At 36.6% G+C, this 16,352-nt stretch overlaps 1 protein-coding gene across 5 annotated transcripts in view; it reads right to left on the bottom strand.

Annotated features, from left to right (window-relative positions):
• The window catches only part of RIPOR2 (RHO family interacting cell polarization regulator 2), a 124,637-nt gene that overhangs the window by 90,636 nt on the left and 17,649 nt on the right, over window positions 1–16,352 (bottom strand). The window contains exon 1 of one of the 5 annotated variants that reach the window (XM_012541601.3): window positions 6,784–7,179. The exons of the other annotated variants lie outside the window; for them this stretch is intronic. The gene's annotated coding sequence lies outside the window, so the exon portion shown is untranslated. Of the gene's footprint in view, window positions 1–6,783; window positions 7,180–16,352 lie in introns of those variants that run through there. 5 annotated transcript variants of the gene reach the window in all.

The following is a 16,352-nucleotide window of genomic DNA, read 5'->3' as shown; positions in this document are numbered from 1 at the left end:
CTGTGGTAGAATCTGTTAGAGACAAATCATCTCTTTAATCATCAATCCTACAAAACTTTGAATTCAAGTGAAACCTAGTTAAAATGGCTATTTTAACTAGCAATCAAAGGAAGTTCTCATCAAGAAGGCAAATGGAAGGAAGGTAAAAGTATTGATAGGAGAAATTATCATAGAAAACTAATATGCTACCTGAGAAAATTTGGGAGAAGCAAAAACTAGCACTAGATGTAATTGTGTTCTTTTAGAGTGGCTATGTAGTGCTTTCCGTAATTGCCATAGAAGCTTTTCAAAACCTTCAAGCTGAGTATAACCTAAAGGCAATTTTGCTTCTATTAAAAAGAATGGGACACAATAGTTTTGGAAAAGGAAAGAGACATTTGATAAGCTCTAAGTATCCAATTCCAATTTTTCATATCCTTTTTAAATAGACTAGAAGATTGCACCTGGTTCTGACAAATTATACCTTATCTGAGATTATAAACATAATATGATATTTTAGTACTGACTCACCAAGAACCATTATTTTCTAAGGTAATTTTTAAAGCTACAATTTCTGGGCTTATTCCCTTATTTCAAACAAACACAGAGTAAATGGGGGATACCATTAAATTGAATGAAGCTGAGTTACTTTGACTATACTATGGTTAAAAGCAAATAAATGGGCCCCATAAAAGTGATCCTGGAAATGAATCCAGAATATTGTCATTAAAGGAGTTATTAGCAAGCAGAACTGACCTGGAACCTTCAACAAATATATTTAAATGGAATGTTTGAGTGGCAGGAAGAGAAACCGTGAGAGAGCAGTATGTACCTATAGAGCAGAAATTAGATTGTAAACTCTGTTAGTCAAGGTCATCTCACTATAGGCAAAAGAGAGTCCAGTGTTTCAAATGCAGTAATACACACATACACACACACACACACACACACACACACACACACACAGTGAGATCAAATGAATTATTAAGAAAAGCTTCATGGAAACTGCACTTATTCCAGGAAACTATCACTTTCAAATATCTCCCTCTGGTTGAAAGGAGGAAAGATACATTCTTTGTTAAACTATCATTCCGTTTATATTTTTTGAAAATGTCTCCTAACTTTCTCCTTTTCCATCTCTCCCAAGAATCTTTTTCAGGATAAAGACAAAGAGTCAAGTTGGAAGAGTCAATCAAAGAGACTTTTTCTTTATTTCTTCCCAAAACAATTTGCTTGAGAAAAAAATATTACTCAATTCTGATGGACGTGGCCCTCTTCAACAATGAGATGAACCAAATCAGTTCCAATAGAGCAGTAATGAACTGAACTAGTTACACCCAGTGAAAGAACTCTGGGAGATGACTATGAATCATTACATAGAATTCCCAATCCCTCTATTTTTGTCCGCCTGCATTTTTGATTTCCTTCACAGGCTAATTATACACTATTTCAAAGTCCGATTCTTTTTCTACAGCAAAATAACTGTTTGGACATGTATACATATGTTGTATTTAACTTATACCTTAATACATTTAACATGTATTGGTCAACCTGCCATCTGGGGGAGGGGGTGGGGGGAAGGAAGGGAAAAGTTGGAACAAAAGGTTTTGCAACTGTCAATGCTGAAAAATTATGCGTATATCTTGTAAATAAAAAGCTATAATAAAAAAAAAAGAAAAAGCAAAATATATTACTATATTTAACATCTACTGGTCATCCTGCCATCTAGGGGAGGGAGTGGGGGGGGGTAAGAGGTGAAAAATTGGAACAAGAGGTTTGGCAATTGTTAATGCTGTAAAGTTACCCATGTATATATCCTGTAAATAAAAGGCTATTAAATAAAAAAAAAAGAAAAAAAGAAAAATATATTACTTTTGTCACTATTGACAAAAAAAATAGAAAAATCAAGAAATTGGCAACAAATAGTTGGTAGGTAGTCTGCTTTTAATATTACCTTTGCTATTTTCAACCCATTATTAAAACTTCATCATCAAATGGGTTTCCCCTTGCTCTCTAATATAATCCCTGCTCCAATAAATTTATTAATTTTCCCCAATATCATTTTCTTTCATCTATTTTCCCTTCACTCAGGCTTTTCTGCTTTGCCTCTTTAAATCCTATCCATTTTTCACTGAGTCCCATTGGCTATGTTCAACCTTTACTATCCTCCAAATTCATAACTTCAGGGATCTGTCTTATGAAATACAGCATTCTAGACAAAGATGTCCTGACTCATATCTTAGTCTCAAATTGATTCTGTCTGGTCTTGTCTTGCCTCCCCAACTTCTTAAGGAACCACATTTTCTGTGTATGTGTCAGCACCTAGGACAGAGCTAAGAATACAGTAGGCATTCAATAAACTCAATAATGAAATGGAGAACATTTCATTGAATTCCCAGATTCTTGCTAGAGCTGAAGATTCTTCCATAGAAACTGAAACTGGCATACTTGATGCTAACTACTGAATGAATTCTGAAATGAGACTGTGAAAATGCTTCTCTTGCCACTTGCTACTTTCTTGATCTGTCAATGAAAATGATTCAACTGATTTGAACACTGCCCTTCATTTCATTTATTTTTAAGAAATTTATTTTGCTTTATAATTAGCATAATGAAATAAAAATCTCTGAAAACATTTATCTATTTCACCCACTACTTGATAATATCATGTAAACAAGTCAGGATAGAAAGAATTAAGATCAGAAAAACTTCCTTTCTTGATGGCATTTTGTATTTCTAGGGTTGCCTCTCCTGCATGGGTTAGATGTTAAATGATCTCTTCTAGATAATCTGCCACACTCTTGAGGTAAACATCCATCATTTTCAAAGAACACTTCCAATCTAAGTCAGATGTGGCTGCCAGTTCAAACTAATGTGCCTGAAACACACACACATAAACCCAAAATCAACAACCCTATACCTCAGACTAAAGACTTAAGAGCATGGAATTTCTTTTATTTTCTTTATATCCCTATAAAGATAATCATTTCAAAAAGAAAGGGGAGGGAAGTGAAGCTGATTAAAGGGTTCTTTCTGCTAGATAAAAAAGATAATCATTCTTTTTCTTTTATTAAAAAACTTTTCTAATAATCATGTTGTGAAATGTTTACCTGACAACAGTTTTATAACACCATTCTATATCTCTTTTCCTTTGAGGTTCCAATTATGTGCTGCTGGCCTATATGATTTTGCCACATTTGCAGAGTCCCATTGTCTCCTTCAGCTGGTGTTCTCATCTCACTGCATGGCCATAAACACAAGCTGTCTATTTCTTATAGATCAGAGAGCTTGGTTTGGCAGGTGCAAGTAATATTGGTAAATAAGATGTTTATAAGCTCTTGAATTCTGCTTTCCCTTCCCCCTATATTATATGGAAAGCCCAGATATAAAATCAGGGGCCATCATCCTGCTCAAGACATGTTATATAAATAATGTTTTTTTTTTACAGAACCTACTGAATTTCCTAATACCAATTTACATTTTCTTCCCCACTAAAAAAGGGAAAGAAAATGGAGAACCGTCTTCACCACTCATTTGAATATATTGATCAGAAAGAAAAACATTTGATTTGCAAACTTTTCAAGACCTCAGCTTGCTGTTTTGTGTTACAACTGTTTAATGTAAACTACAAGAAGTCCTGCCTTCCTTCACAGTTAGTTTTGTATATTAGTTCCTTAATACAAAAAAATGAATTGAGAATCTAATAAACCAAATCAAAATGTCATAAAAATGTTTTGGGGACAATAAGAAAAGCGTGGATTTATCGGGATAGGAGAGGGATCACAGTTATATGTAGATTTACAGCTTTATAGCTTCAAATTTGGGGTGGACCATCATACACAGAGTTATAGTTCTTTTTATATTCCTGACAGCATTTATCCCTACAGTATTTATCATAGTGGCATAGGATTAGAACTAGAAGGTACCCCAGAAACCCCCCATTTTACAGATGTTAAGTGAAGTGAAATTACTTGCCCAATATTATACAAACAGAAAGTAACAGAGACAGGACTCAAATCTATATCCTCTGACTCAAGACAGTTCTCTTTTCACTGGATCATGCTGTCTTTTGGACTCTTGCATTTGGCATCTGCATTGGTGCATCCCTTGCAATGATGGGGTGACTACAAAAAGAGGATCCAGTATTTTAGCTCTTCTAGAGCTACTATTAAAAGCTAACCAAAAGAAAGCGAGTAAGGATTGTCATGGAGGGCCTTTGACCTTATAATGATAGGCCAAAGTGGACTCCTATCTTAAACATAGCAGAGAAATGTTTGACTGAATAGTCCAATGATTAAAGAACAGACTAAATTTACTAAACTAACAATAAATTTAATAAGCATGACAGTAGCTTCCTAGGTAGAAGGTATAGATTGCTTTCCTGGATTGAGGGAGGGGGCATGAGTTGACACTATTCCAGAGATGGGGAAATGGAGTGGGAAATATCTTTCCTAGCAAGAGAGTAAAGAGGGAGTAACTACTTCTTGTCCATGCCTGAATAACTACTTCTTGCCCATCCTGAGTAGACACACCCCTCCATTTTGTTCATTCAGAAGGAAGCTAGCTGCTCTCTGCATTCTAATTAAGTATTGGAGAAGAGCCATCATAGTGCTAGTTCTTGGAGAGTTCATAGCATAAGTCCCCTGCTGCGGGGAGGCAACTAAAAACTGATGTACAATAAGGGTCAACAATTAATGGACTAAACAGAAGTCCTTGATCAAGAAGAAAAAAAGAGGAGGCAAGCCCAGGAGACTCAGAAGGCCACATGAAAACAGGTGAATGGATGAAATAACAATACATTCCAGAAAATTGAGAAGAACGTGGCTCTAAATCATTACAAGCGCCTAAGAAAATAAGATTTTTACAATCCCTCAAGGAAAAAAAGAAAAGGAAAGAAATGGGAAGGCTGAAAGAAATGCATAGATGTCAGTACTTTATTGCTTAGGCACAATCCAAGAAGACTGTAAAGTTTAAGATAAGGGTCTGTTCCTTCCTTAGACCCAAGTCACTTTTTTTTTTTTTTTTTTTCTGCCAAAAAGAAATTAAGAAATTGAATATTTCTTTCTGAAGGATCTAAAAAGGCATCCTTTACCTCAAATGATAAAAGAAGCTTCAAAGAAACTGTCAACTTCACCCCTCATAAAAACAGGATTTCTACTCTGCTTTGCTCATAAAACCATTTTTTTCAATCTCCAGAGTCAGTGTAAAAACTCTATGCTGGTAGTCACTTAATAGCCTGAAAAGCCAATTGCAAATCTACTTTTAAAGAGTGACCACCTCTTCTTCTTCTTCTTTTTTTTTTTTAAAGAGGTAGTCTAAGAAAAATCTAAACCACAAGTTGTCTAGTCTCTCTGGAAAGAGGCTGGTAATGAGTGATTTGTATGTTCTAGACACCTGGAAATTCCCTTGTGAAAGGCAGGATTTGAGATGTTGTCTTCTTCTCCAGGACTTTTTTTCCATATCAAGAGATCTGTCTCTCCAGTCCCTGGGAGTCCTAAGGAAGAGTTGTAAAAATATTTGCCTTTCTCTGTCATCCAAGCTTCTAAAGTTCCTGTATGTTAAAGTTCATCTAATACAAATCCCTCATTTCACAAGTGAAGAAACTGAGACTTGGACAGTTTAAGTGCTCAAAATCACAAAGTAAATGCTAGGGATGGAATTTGAATCTTTATCTTATTAAAAGCCTCTCCATTTCTCAGCCCCTCTTTCATTCTGAATCCTGGGTGCTGGAAAACATCAGGTGGAGGAATTAATTCTTAAATGTAAAATGACAAAATAGGGCTAAGTAAGCAAAAAGAGGGTAAACTCAAAGAGGTTAAAAAAAAAATAACTGCTCAAGGTCAGACGGTAAGCTTGATGCAAGAACTCCAAATGGAACTGATGACTTCTGACTGACAGAGACCTGAGCTCTGATGCTGAGGTCCAAGAAGCTGCTCTTTTGGGCAAGCAATCATGGAACCCCACTCCAGAGACAATCTCATTTCTCTTTGAGCCCCAAAAGTCCCTCTGTCTGAGGAACTGTGTCAACTCTCTGCTACCACTTTCACTGCTGACTGCAAGTAAAAGACCCCTCACAGGGGAAGCTAAGTGCTATTACTGGGATGGGGGGAGAATGCTGAATTTAGACTTAGAAAGATCTGAGTTTCAATTTTATCTCAGGCACTTGTAAGCTATGTGTGACTCTATATGTCACTTAAATCTTCTCAGCCTCAGTTTCTTTAACTGTAAAATGGAATAATAACGCCACCTACTTCACAAGGTTGTTGTGGAAGTCAAAGGAGATTTTATATATATATATATATATATATATACACATATATATATATATGTGTGTATATATAATGTATATATGTATATATACATATATATGAGTTTTGCAAACTTTAAAGCATCATATAAATGCTAGTTATTATCAACTATTATTATTTATTTTATTATTAGTAGTAGTAGTAGTAGTAACTGCTGCTGCTGCTGTTACTAATATCACAATACAAAGGTCTCCATTCCCTTTGGAGTCCGTGTTTAAGACATCCCTATTATGACTGCAGGCTCTGCCTCCAGACCAGTGAGTGCCAGATCCTCAGCAAACTCCCAGAACTGATCGTTAGAATGCCCTGCCTTCAACAATACTGATGGCCACGATCTTTGCAAGAAATATCAGTCTCAAAACCCTGCTTCTTTGCACGCACACACGCATACACATACACACATACTCGCAGGCAGGCACATACAGCTCAAGAGCCTTAAAGCGGGAGTCCCAGGACACTCAGAAGTAAGAACCAAAAACAAAACGTTACTACCTACCTAGAGATGAAGGCTCCCTTTCATGACACGGGGCACAAGCTCAGCACCAGCCCTCAGAACTCCCCTGGAAAAATAAAAGCCTCTTAAAGAATCCCGGGATCTGACCAGCCTTGCAGACAGCTCTGGATTTCTTGGTACTTTGGTTGATTTTTTTTTTTTTTTCTTTTCTTTAAAGGAAAGACACATAAAAAGGCAAAAAAAAAAAAAAAAAAAAAAAAAAAATAGAGAAAAAGGTGTCCGGCTAGGCTGGATGACCCTTAGCCGGGTTGCCTGAGGTCATGCAATTCCCTGATCGAAGTGGCAACCCCAGCTACTATATCCCCCGGGTAAAGTTACTGACGATAAAAGGAAAGCAAGTATGTCTCTAGGAGCTCCGAGGAGAGAGGGAGGGAGGGGAAAAGGGAGGGATTGGAAAGCAGGGAGAAAAAAATCAGTGAGGGAGGGGGTGGAGAGGAAGCCACTCGTGCAGCAGCAGCAGCGGCAGCAGCACGGGCGGGCGGCAGATCCTGGCAGATTCTTCTCCAGTCTCCAGTGAGTGGGGAGCACAAGGATTGTGGAGACAGCTGCTTGGCAGCTAACTTTCACCCAACTCCAGGAGGCTGAGCCTTCATTCCGTTCTTCAGCTGAGCTCTCTGGCATGCAAGTCACTTTTGCTAGTTTCTAGGTGCCGCCTCTCTCCAGTTCCCTCAGGAGTGTGAGTGCGGGGAATGTACATTGGCTGGGACGAGAGAAAGAAAGCAGGAGAGACTGGAGAGGCTTTGCCCTTCTGAATAGAGGACGCACATTGAGAAATCTAGAGTAGCACATCTCCAAAAGGTGCTGTATAAAAGTCCCCTACTTTATCACATGGGGCTGCCTTTGAAGGAGCAGGAGAACCTGATGGTTATAGTTTGTTTTCAAGGGAAAGAGTATTGTTTTCTTTGTTCTCCATTCAACAAACCCTAATTAAGGGCTTACTATATACAAAGGCACAGGTGCTAGGTGCTGGGGATACAGAGACAAAACAAACAAAAAAACTACTTAGTGTCTAAGTCCAGAGCCTAACAAGCTAGTGTATTTAGTGCACTAGGACATCAACATAAATAAGGTTAAAGCTACACCTAGTGAAAGAACACTGGAAAATGAGTGTGGACCACAACATAGCATTTACACTCTTTCTGTTATTGTTTGCTTGCATTTTTTTTTTTTCTTCTCAGGTTATTTTTACCTTCTTTCTAAATTCGAGTTTTCTTGTGCAGCAAGATAACTGTATAAATATGTATACATATACTGTATTTAACATATGCTTTTAACATATTTAGCATGTATGGGACTACCCGCCATCTAGGGGAGGGGGTGGAGGGAAGGAGGGGAAAAGTTGGAACAGAAGTTTTTGCAAGGGTCAGTGTTGAAAAATTACTCATGCATATGTTTTGTCAATAAAAAGCTATAATAAAAAAAACCAAACATAAATAAAGTTATTAGAAGTAAGGAGGGCTGGGGACTAGGATAAACCTAGACAAAAATGCTTTAAGAAAAAATGCTTTAAGAAAATTTGAATAGGCGACATTGGTGGGGAGAATACTTCTCCCAGGAACAATGTAAACTCCGAATTCTTCTTTAATTCAATTCACTAAAATATTAAGCACAACCAGAAGGGCTTTGCTAGGAACTAGATGTACAAAACCAAAACCAAAACAAAACAAAAAAATAATTTCTGTTCTCAAAGAGTTTACGTTCTGGGAAAGGAAAGCTGACCTATAAAATCTACAAGTCTAGTGTCTTTTCCATCCCACCTCAAAACCTCTGGTTCACTTGATTTGTACTTAATCCTTAAGGTTCACCTTTGGGGAGCTGTTTTACTAATTCCACTTGACAATTTTGAGATGAGGAAGTACCACAGCCTGGGGAGTCAGAAAAACTGACTTTTATTATCACCTGAACTCCAAATAAACCATCTCCATGCCTCAGTTTTCTGAGATGTAAAATACATAATTCCATTTATTTTGCCTATCTTAAAGGTTAGTTGTTAGGATCAAATTTGCAAATTGGAAATGAAAGTATATAAAAAACTTTAAAGCATCATACGAATGTAGATATTGCTTCAATGCTGCAGTTATATTTGGATAGAGTCCATTATTGACCCTTCTTACTTAGTATTCTGGTTTATGCTTTATAATGAACTTCCAGTGTATTCATTAAGATAATAATAACAATAATAGGGGCATAGAGGTGGCACAGTAGATAGAGCACCAGACAGGAGAGAGGAGTGCCTGGAGTTCAATTATCTTTGAAGTGAGGAGAACCTGAGTTCAAATTTGACCTCAGACACTTAACATTTCCTAGCTATGTGACCCCCAACTGTCTCAGCAGGAAAAAAAAAAGAAGAAAAGAAAGAAACTAGATTCCAAAAATAATAATAATAATTCCAGGAATTAGAAATAACTATTTAGGAAGTAAAATATTTTTTCAGTTTTATTATAAAAACATTCGCTTATAAAAAAAAATTGCCAGTACTGAGTATAGTCTCACTCTTTTAATATTTGAGAAATAAAGATCTATAAAATGTGTGCATATGACTATATAGATAACAAGAAATGAGATATTGAATCATCATAAAGTGATCATCTTAAGACCATTTCAAGTGGACTCAGAATAAAGTATACTGAACAGACACCTGAGTTCTAATTTCAACCTTCAATCAGCTAGACTCATTTATAGGGGAAAGTCAATCCTGGAGAAGTTGTGATTTGGCCAAGATCACTTTAACTGTGTTGGAAAGAGGATTGGCTCAAGCTAGATTGAATTTTTCCCTCCACCTACTTATAATCCTAATGAATACACAATCTTTCAGAAAAATTTAAAAGAGCTTCCAAAATCCATCTAACTCATTTCATATGCCCTAAGGACATAAGACCCACTTAGGGTGACAAGATGGGTGTTTACAAATATTTGAAGAGTTACCATGTGGAAATGGGAGGAGACTTATTCTACTTAACCCCTTAGGGAAGAACTAAGATCAGTGAGTAGAAGTTAAATCAAGACTTTTTTTCTTATTAGAAAAATTTCCAAATAAATTAGAGCAGTACAAAAATGGAATAGGCTTTCTCACTGCATTTCTAGCAATAATGTGGCCTTATGTCCAGTTGTCAGTGATGTAGAGGGGATTTGTGCCACAGAAAGGAGATTGAATCAGATAACCTTTAAAGACCCTCCCATTGCTCTATGATGATCGTCTTGTTCTTTTTCTCTTGTCCTTCCCACAGTTGGGGCCTTATAACTGGAAAGATTATTCTGAACTCAAGGAAAGGGAAACAAAACTGATTCCTAGAAAAAGGAATAAAGTATTTTAATGGCAAAAATGGGCTTAAAAAAATTAACAGTCCTTTACTGATGGCAATGATGAATTCTGGTTCCTACTGTTGTGAGGTGACCATCCTTAAACTAGGTGATAAGAAGGAAAACTAGACCTGATGTAATGTTGGTAACCATTATCAAGCCCATCCTAAATGCTTAAATAAGCCCTCTTGCCACTCCTCAACCTCATCCCTCCCAAGATTCACTCAAGCCTAGAATAGCAGATCAGAAAAGTTCATATTGATAGCTAATAACCTGACCTTAATGACTTCCTCACTTGATGTGATCTTTATAGCAGATCAGACACACTTTGGGCTTCATACAGGACTGCTTTTCCTCTAAGATTTTCAAATTCAAGGTCCCTATATACAACTTCTGTTTCCTTCATATGCCCAATTCCCTCATACCTACCAAGTCTGGTATGTATTCTCAACATGATCTTTGATCTTTCAATACCTACTGATTCTGAGCCCTATTCCAATAATGCCCTCATTAACCACCTAGAATCCACTTGATTTTATTATATATATTATATATACTATATATATATATATATATATACACACACACACACACACACACACACACACAAACATAAATGTTTGTTGAATTGAGTTGTCACCTATGCCAGCCCTCAACCCCAGTTCATCCCCATCATCTGCTTTTGCCATTATTATTAAATCCATTAGGTTGAAAGCTCTTTGAAGAAAGTGCTTATCTTTGTCTTTTGTATTTGTATTTTCACTTAGTACAGTGTCTGATATAGAGTAAGTACTATATGTTAAAGACTTATTGACTGATTGCATATTACTAAAGAAAACTTATTTTTTGCATTTATATCTTCAGCACTTACCACAGGGTCTAGCATACCTAGGTTCCATAAATGTTTGTTGTCTGACTTAATGTTTCTAGGGGAAAAAAACCTAATACCTGGAACCACAATAGATTCATGCTATCTAGCTTCACCTGGACTACCATTCCTGCCCAGACATTTCATTTACAATCCTAATAATTCCATTCAATACACAATAATTTATCAAAAAAGACCCTAGTAGCATGTTTTACATGATTGCTATTGCAAAATTTCTGTACACTCCTTAAATTTCCCACACAATTTCCAACCTCTTTCATAATCAGCACATGCCCTCTTACCTTTTATAGAAGATTGAGTTAATTCTGAGATGTTCTCTAATCTTTCTTTTCCTTTGCTGGCACATAAATCTTTTCTTGGCATTGCTACAATTCTGTTATTCCTTTGCTCCAAAACTTTCAGTGGTTTGCCATTTGTTACTAAATAAAAGCCAAACTTCTTAATCTGGTTTAAATTCCTTCCATAGTCTGGTTTCAACTTACTTTTATTTCTACTATTCAAAACAAGGGACCCAATGCTTCATTCAAGTTTGTTGCCCCTAGGTATAGCATATTATCCACTATGGCATCTCATAGCTCTCTCAAGTTGAATTTATGTATTGCATATAAAGGGGGCTCAAGGTTTTAGATTGATTTCTCTTTCATGTTACTTAATGGACCTCCTTCACATTTTCTCTTAACAAGAAACAAAAAAAGAAGACTAACTGGCTTTTAACAAGGTATCCAAAATTTCAATTACCTGCTCTTTAGAGAATGACTTCCATCACCCATTCATGTCTTGTTGAGTTTCAAATTTTGGGTATCTCTACTTAAAATCTTTCTACAACCTACATTTTCATTATTTTTATAAGGAAACTTAATGGACTCCCAAGTTCTATTATTAGTATTTTTTTAATTAATGATTCCTTCCTGAAAGATGCCAATACCTTTTCTAAAGTGAGGTACCATTTTACTTCTAAAGCATGGGAACATTTGAGTTGAGAAGAGGAGAAGCAGCAGATGCAGTTAGGATGATTATTTCGCCCTTTATCACAAAATGTTAATCTTCACAGCCTCATGTTTGTTATTATAGGGACCAACTCCCATATGCAACTGAAGTCTGGAGATTCAATGAGCTATCCACTAACACACAAGCAGAGGCATAGTAGCTCAATATCCAAATACCTTAAAATTCAGGAAAAAGAGTTTTTAAGCGAGAGCTGAATTTCTGATTCTTGTGCTTATTTTTTCTCTTTTTTAGCCGTTTCCTTGCCTAAGATTCTATTTTATATTTTTCAGTTAACAAAAGTCCATTTTCAATCTCTCCTATCTCCTCATTGGAAAGGAAAAAGAAAATCCTTGTAACAAATATGCACAGTTAAAACAAATTGCTATATTGCCTTGTCTGTATGTGTGTGTGTGTGTGTGTGTGTGTGTAATATATAAAATTCACCATTCCGAGTCTATCATCCCTTTGTCATAATCCCTTTCCCAAAGCATACCTCCATTTGCTAACAGAAAAGTATTTGAAAGACGGGGATTACAAGATCTATTTTTATGGGCATTGCATTTTCATTTTGTGGAAGTTTAATTGGAAATATGACTCCTGCGCATATAGCTTGCTAAAACAGAAAGAGTAGGAAGAGAAACAAAGAAGCAGTAATACCCCACCCCCCTCCCAGCCCATTGCAACTTGGTAATATTAACCAGATTCTGAGCCCTGGTCTTTTGTTGCACACCCACATAATTCATAATCCTGACATATCTGCTTTGAAAAAGAGTCCTCATTCTACAGCACTATCACCTCTATAATTAGACAAGCATAGTGGTTACAATATCCCTGTAGTGACAGTGCTCACCATCTAATGAATTATTCAGCCACTGAGATGTGTGATCTGTTATAAGGTTCAAAATAGGTCCCGATGTTGTAGGTAAAAATTTCAGAGATCCTGGGAAACTCAAAGGTTTGTTTTAACATTTTAAAAAAGTGACCCAAGGAAGCTTGCATTAAAATTCACTTTTTATTAAAGAATTTTGTTTTCATCACCAATTGTTAGAAAGAGGCTGGATCAGCTACTCTCAAAAGTTTGAAAGACCTGAAGGTTTCTTGAAGAGGACAAATGGGAAAGGAACACCTGCCCTCATCCATTATAGAGATCCAAGATGGTAGCAAAAGGCAGAATAATGAAAAGCCTATGGACAATGGTAATTTCTGGAAGACAAAAAAAAAAAGAGCACAAAATACCTGAGGGAACATTTTTCAGCTCTAGGAGCAATATTTGAAAAGGAATTCAAGTTCAACAGCTGCTAGCTTGCAATGCCCATTGTGTTCCATGTAGTAATTCAGAGGGTCTCTCTTCTCTTTTCAGCACAGAGAATACACTTTCCCCCTTATATCCACATGTATAAACATTTCATTCAATTCAAGTGCCTGGTACAGTACAAATATTAGTCAACTGACTATTGGCTATTTAATGTCTGTTCAGTTAACAGTGTACCAATGTGTTCTTTTATTGGCTTCCTTCCAAGTATAAAAGAAAGATTGTCAGAAAGGAGGAATACCCATTTATATTTAGATTTGAAAGAGAAATAGGGTTAAATTGAGTTGCTGCATGAGATTGAGTTAAAGATAAGGGAGAATTTCCCTGTTGTGTAAGTTGCTGAATGCTAGAATGGATGACTGAAGGAGTCAGTTAATTCTCCTTCTGAGGGAACTTTATCATTAGGAAAAACATCATTTTAGGAAGTTCTCAGGCCATCCATGCTATTTCTTTCCTGATTCTGCTCCAGACTCTTCTGACTTTCCCTTTTGCACCCATATGGGTATCCTCCTTCCCCTTTCTCCCCTCCTCCCCACAACTTCAGCTGCCTTTTATATGCAAGTGCCATGACATGCAACTGAATTGGATTTAAGTGTAGGAGGGCTGTGCAAGGTCACTTGCTTCACTTTCCCCTCCAGAGCCACCTGGGGCCAGTGGCCAGATATGGATCAAGATGGCTTTGGATAAGATGGGAGACTTTGGCTTTTTTAAACTAAAATCTTCAACATGTCTCAGTTTGACTGAGAATGAACCCCTTCAGTGATTAAGGCTAGGTAGCAATTGAGGCAAAGAATCTCCTTTTTCACCTAGTCCAAAATAATCTAAATGAATGAATGAATCTGGGAAGGCAAGATACTCAGAGTTCTGGCCAAGCAGAAATGATTGCTATTTACATTCAATTTGTGTCTATCAGGACCCAAGCAAAGACCAATTGGGGCTTGGCCTAGGATCTATTGGTGGCTAATGAGAATCGATTTTACTCCTATTATAAAAGTTAAGTCGCTTTCAGGTAGGATTTTCCCCCTCTTGTATTTGTTTTCTAAGAGTTTAGGACAATGCCTCAAGTACAATAAGTGTTTAGTAAATGTTCATTCTGTATACCTTTCTTTTGTTAACACGGTGAGTTTCTAAAGGCTGTCTCCTTTTATCTAATTCTGGATCAGGCTTATTTTCTATGCACCTAAAAAAACTATCCAGATGGACTTTATCTATTGTCCATACTGCTGCATATAACAATCTGAGAAAAGGCATTTTTCATTCCCTTATTTTTTCCTATATGGATAATAAATTGATAGATTTTATACAAAAGGTTCTGAAATAACCAAGACTTGTTGCAGTTAAAACAATTCTATCCACTAATGGCTGTACAGCTAACAATGTTTGAATATGTTCTTTTATTGGCTTCTTTCGATTTATGAGAAAGGCTAAGAAAGAAGGAAGAATCATTTCAACTAAGATTAGAAAGAGAAATAAATTTAGCATCTAGAGGATCTAACTATCTATGGGGAATCCATCCACAAATATCTATTTAAAGTCTCTCTCCATTTTTCTGTATCTTTCTCATGCCTTACTTGGCATTAACAATCAGTGTTATTAAACAAAGTTATGTCTGTTGTACCTTTCAAAGAATTTTGTATATGTAACCCAGGTTCAAGCCTGGACAGTTGCACAAGACTATCCTCATTGTTTAAAAGAATGATGCCTAAATGTGGCTTGCCTGCATGGACAGAATTAGCTGCAGAACAAAAGAGAAGAGAGACTTCTTTCTTCCTTCTTCAAGGAAGGAAAGATGTGAATCCAGACTCTTTTTAGGAAGAAACTGCAGAGAGTCAAGGTTGGTGGGTTGGGAGAGGGGAGAAGAGGGGAGGCAATGATTTTGGAAGGTGTACATGAAAGGGAAAGCTGGATCTTCTAGCTTGCCTATAGAGAATTTCCATTAGTGTGAGGTCAAGGTCTCTTTATACAAAAATGCTTAATAGTATCTCTTCTTGTGTTTGCAAAGAATTGTAATTTGAGGGGATGCCCAGAAATTGGGGAATGGCTGAAGAAGTTGTGGGGACTGTGATTGTGATAGAATATTACAGTGCTGATGAGCAGGATAACTTCATCTAAACAAGCAGAAAAACCTGGAGAGACTATTATGAACCCATACAAAGCAAAGTGATCAAAACTAGGAGAGCATTTTACTCAGTAATAGCACTATTGTGAGGATTATCAACTATGAAAGACTTAGGTACTCTGATCAATATAATGATCCAAGACAGTTCCAAAGGACTCATGATAGAAAATACTATCTTCCTCCAGAGAAAGAAGGGATGAATTTTGTTTGCAGATTAAAGCATGCTTTTAAAAACTTTCTTTTTCTTGTTTGTTTTGTGTTTTTTTTTTTTGCAACATGACTAATATGGAAATGTTTTGCATGACTTCACATTTATAGTCAGTATTAAATTGTTTGCCTTCTTAAGAATGAGGGAAGGGCAAGAAGGAGAGAGTTCGTTAAAAACTTTTTACTTGTAATTGGGAAATATTTAACAAAATAAGTTAAAATATATTTTAAAAACCAATATGGGAAATCATATGGGTTACACTAAGAAATTGAAAGAGACCTCTGATAAAAAAATTACCAATGTCTGATATGTTGATTTAGTTTACTGAAATGATGTTTAAAGCTCAAAAGAAGGCTGCTTCCCCATTAAAAATAGTGCTTTGCTCCCCAGATTTTCAAGAATACACATAATGTTCTGCTGTTGATACTTTCATCCCTAACTCTTCCTAAGAGCAGATTTTCCCCCCTCTCTTCCAGCAAGTTATAACTGCTCAAAGAAGGCTTTAATAGAACCATACATTCCAGCTTCTCCTAATGCTTAGCAACTAAGACATGCCAAGAAGCCCCTATAAATAAGTGTGTTGGGGTGTGTGTGCCGATGCTTTTATGTTCTCTCCCTGTGGTTATTGTTTTGGCAAGCTTTCCTCATTCTCATTAATATGCAGGCAAAATCCTTGCAAACTTGTTCTGCAATACTTGATGGCTGAAGTAAACAAGAACCAAGTCTGCCAGGGAGT

Source organism: Sarcophilus harrisii, chromosome 1 (genome assembly GCF_902635505.1).
Source record: "Sarcophilus harrisii chromosome 1, mSarHar1.11, whole genome shotgun sequence".
Taxonomy (NCBI): domain Eukaryota; kingdom Metazoa; phylum Chordata; class Mammalia; order Dasyuromorphia; family Dasyuridae; genus Sarcophilus; species Sarcophilus harrisii.
Note: the sequence above shows the minus strand (reverse complement) of the source record. Positions and strands in the feature narration are given on the sequence as shown.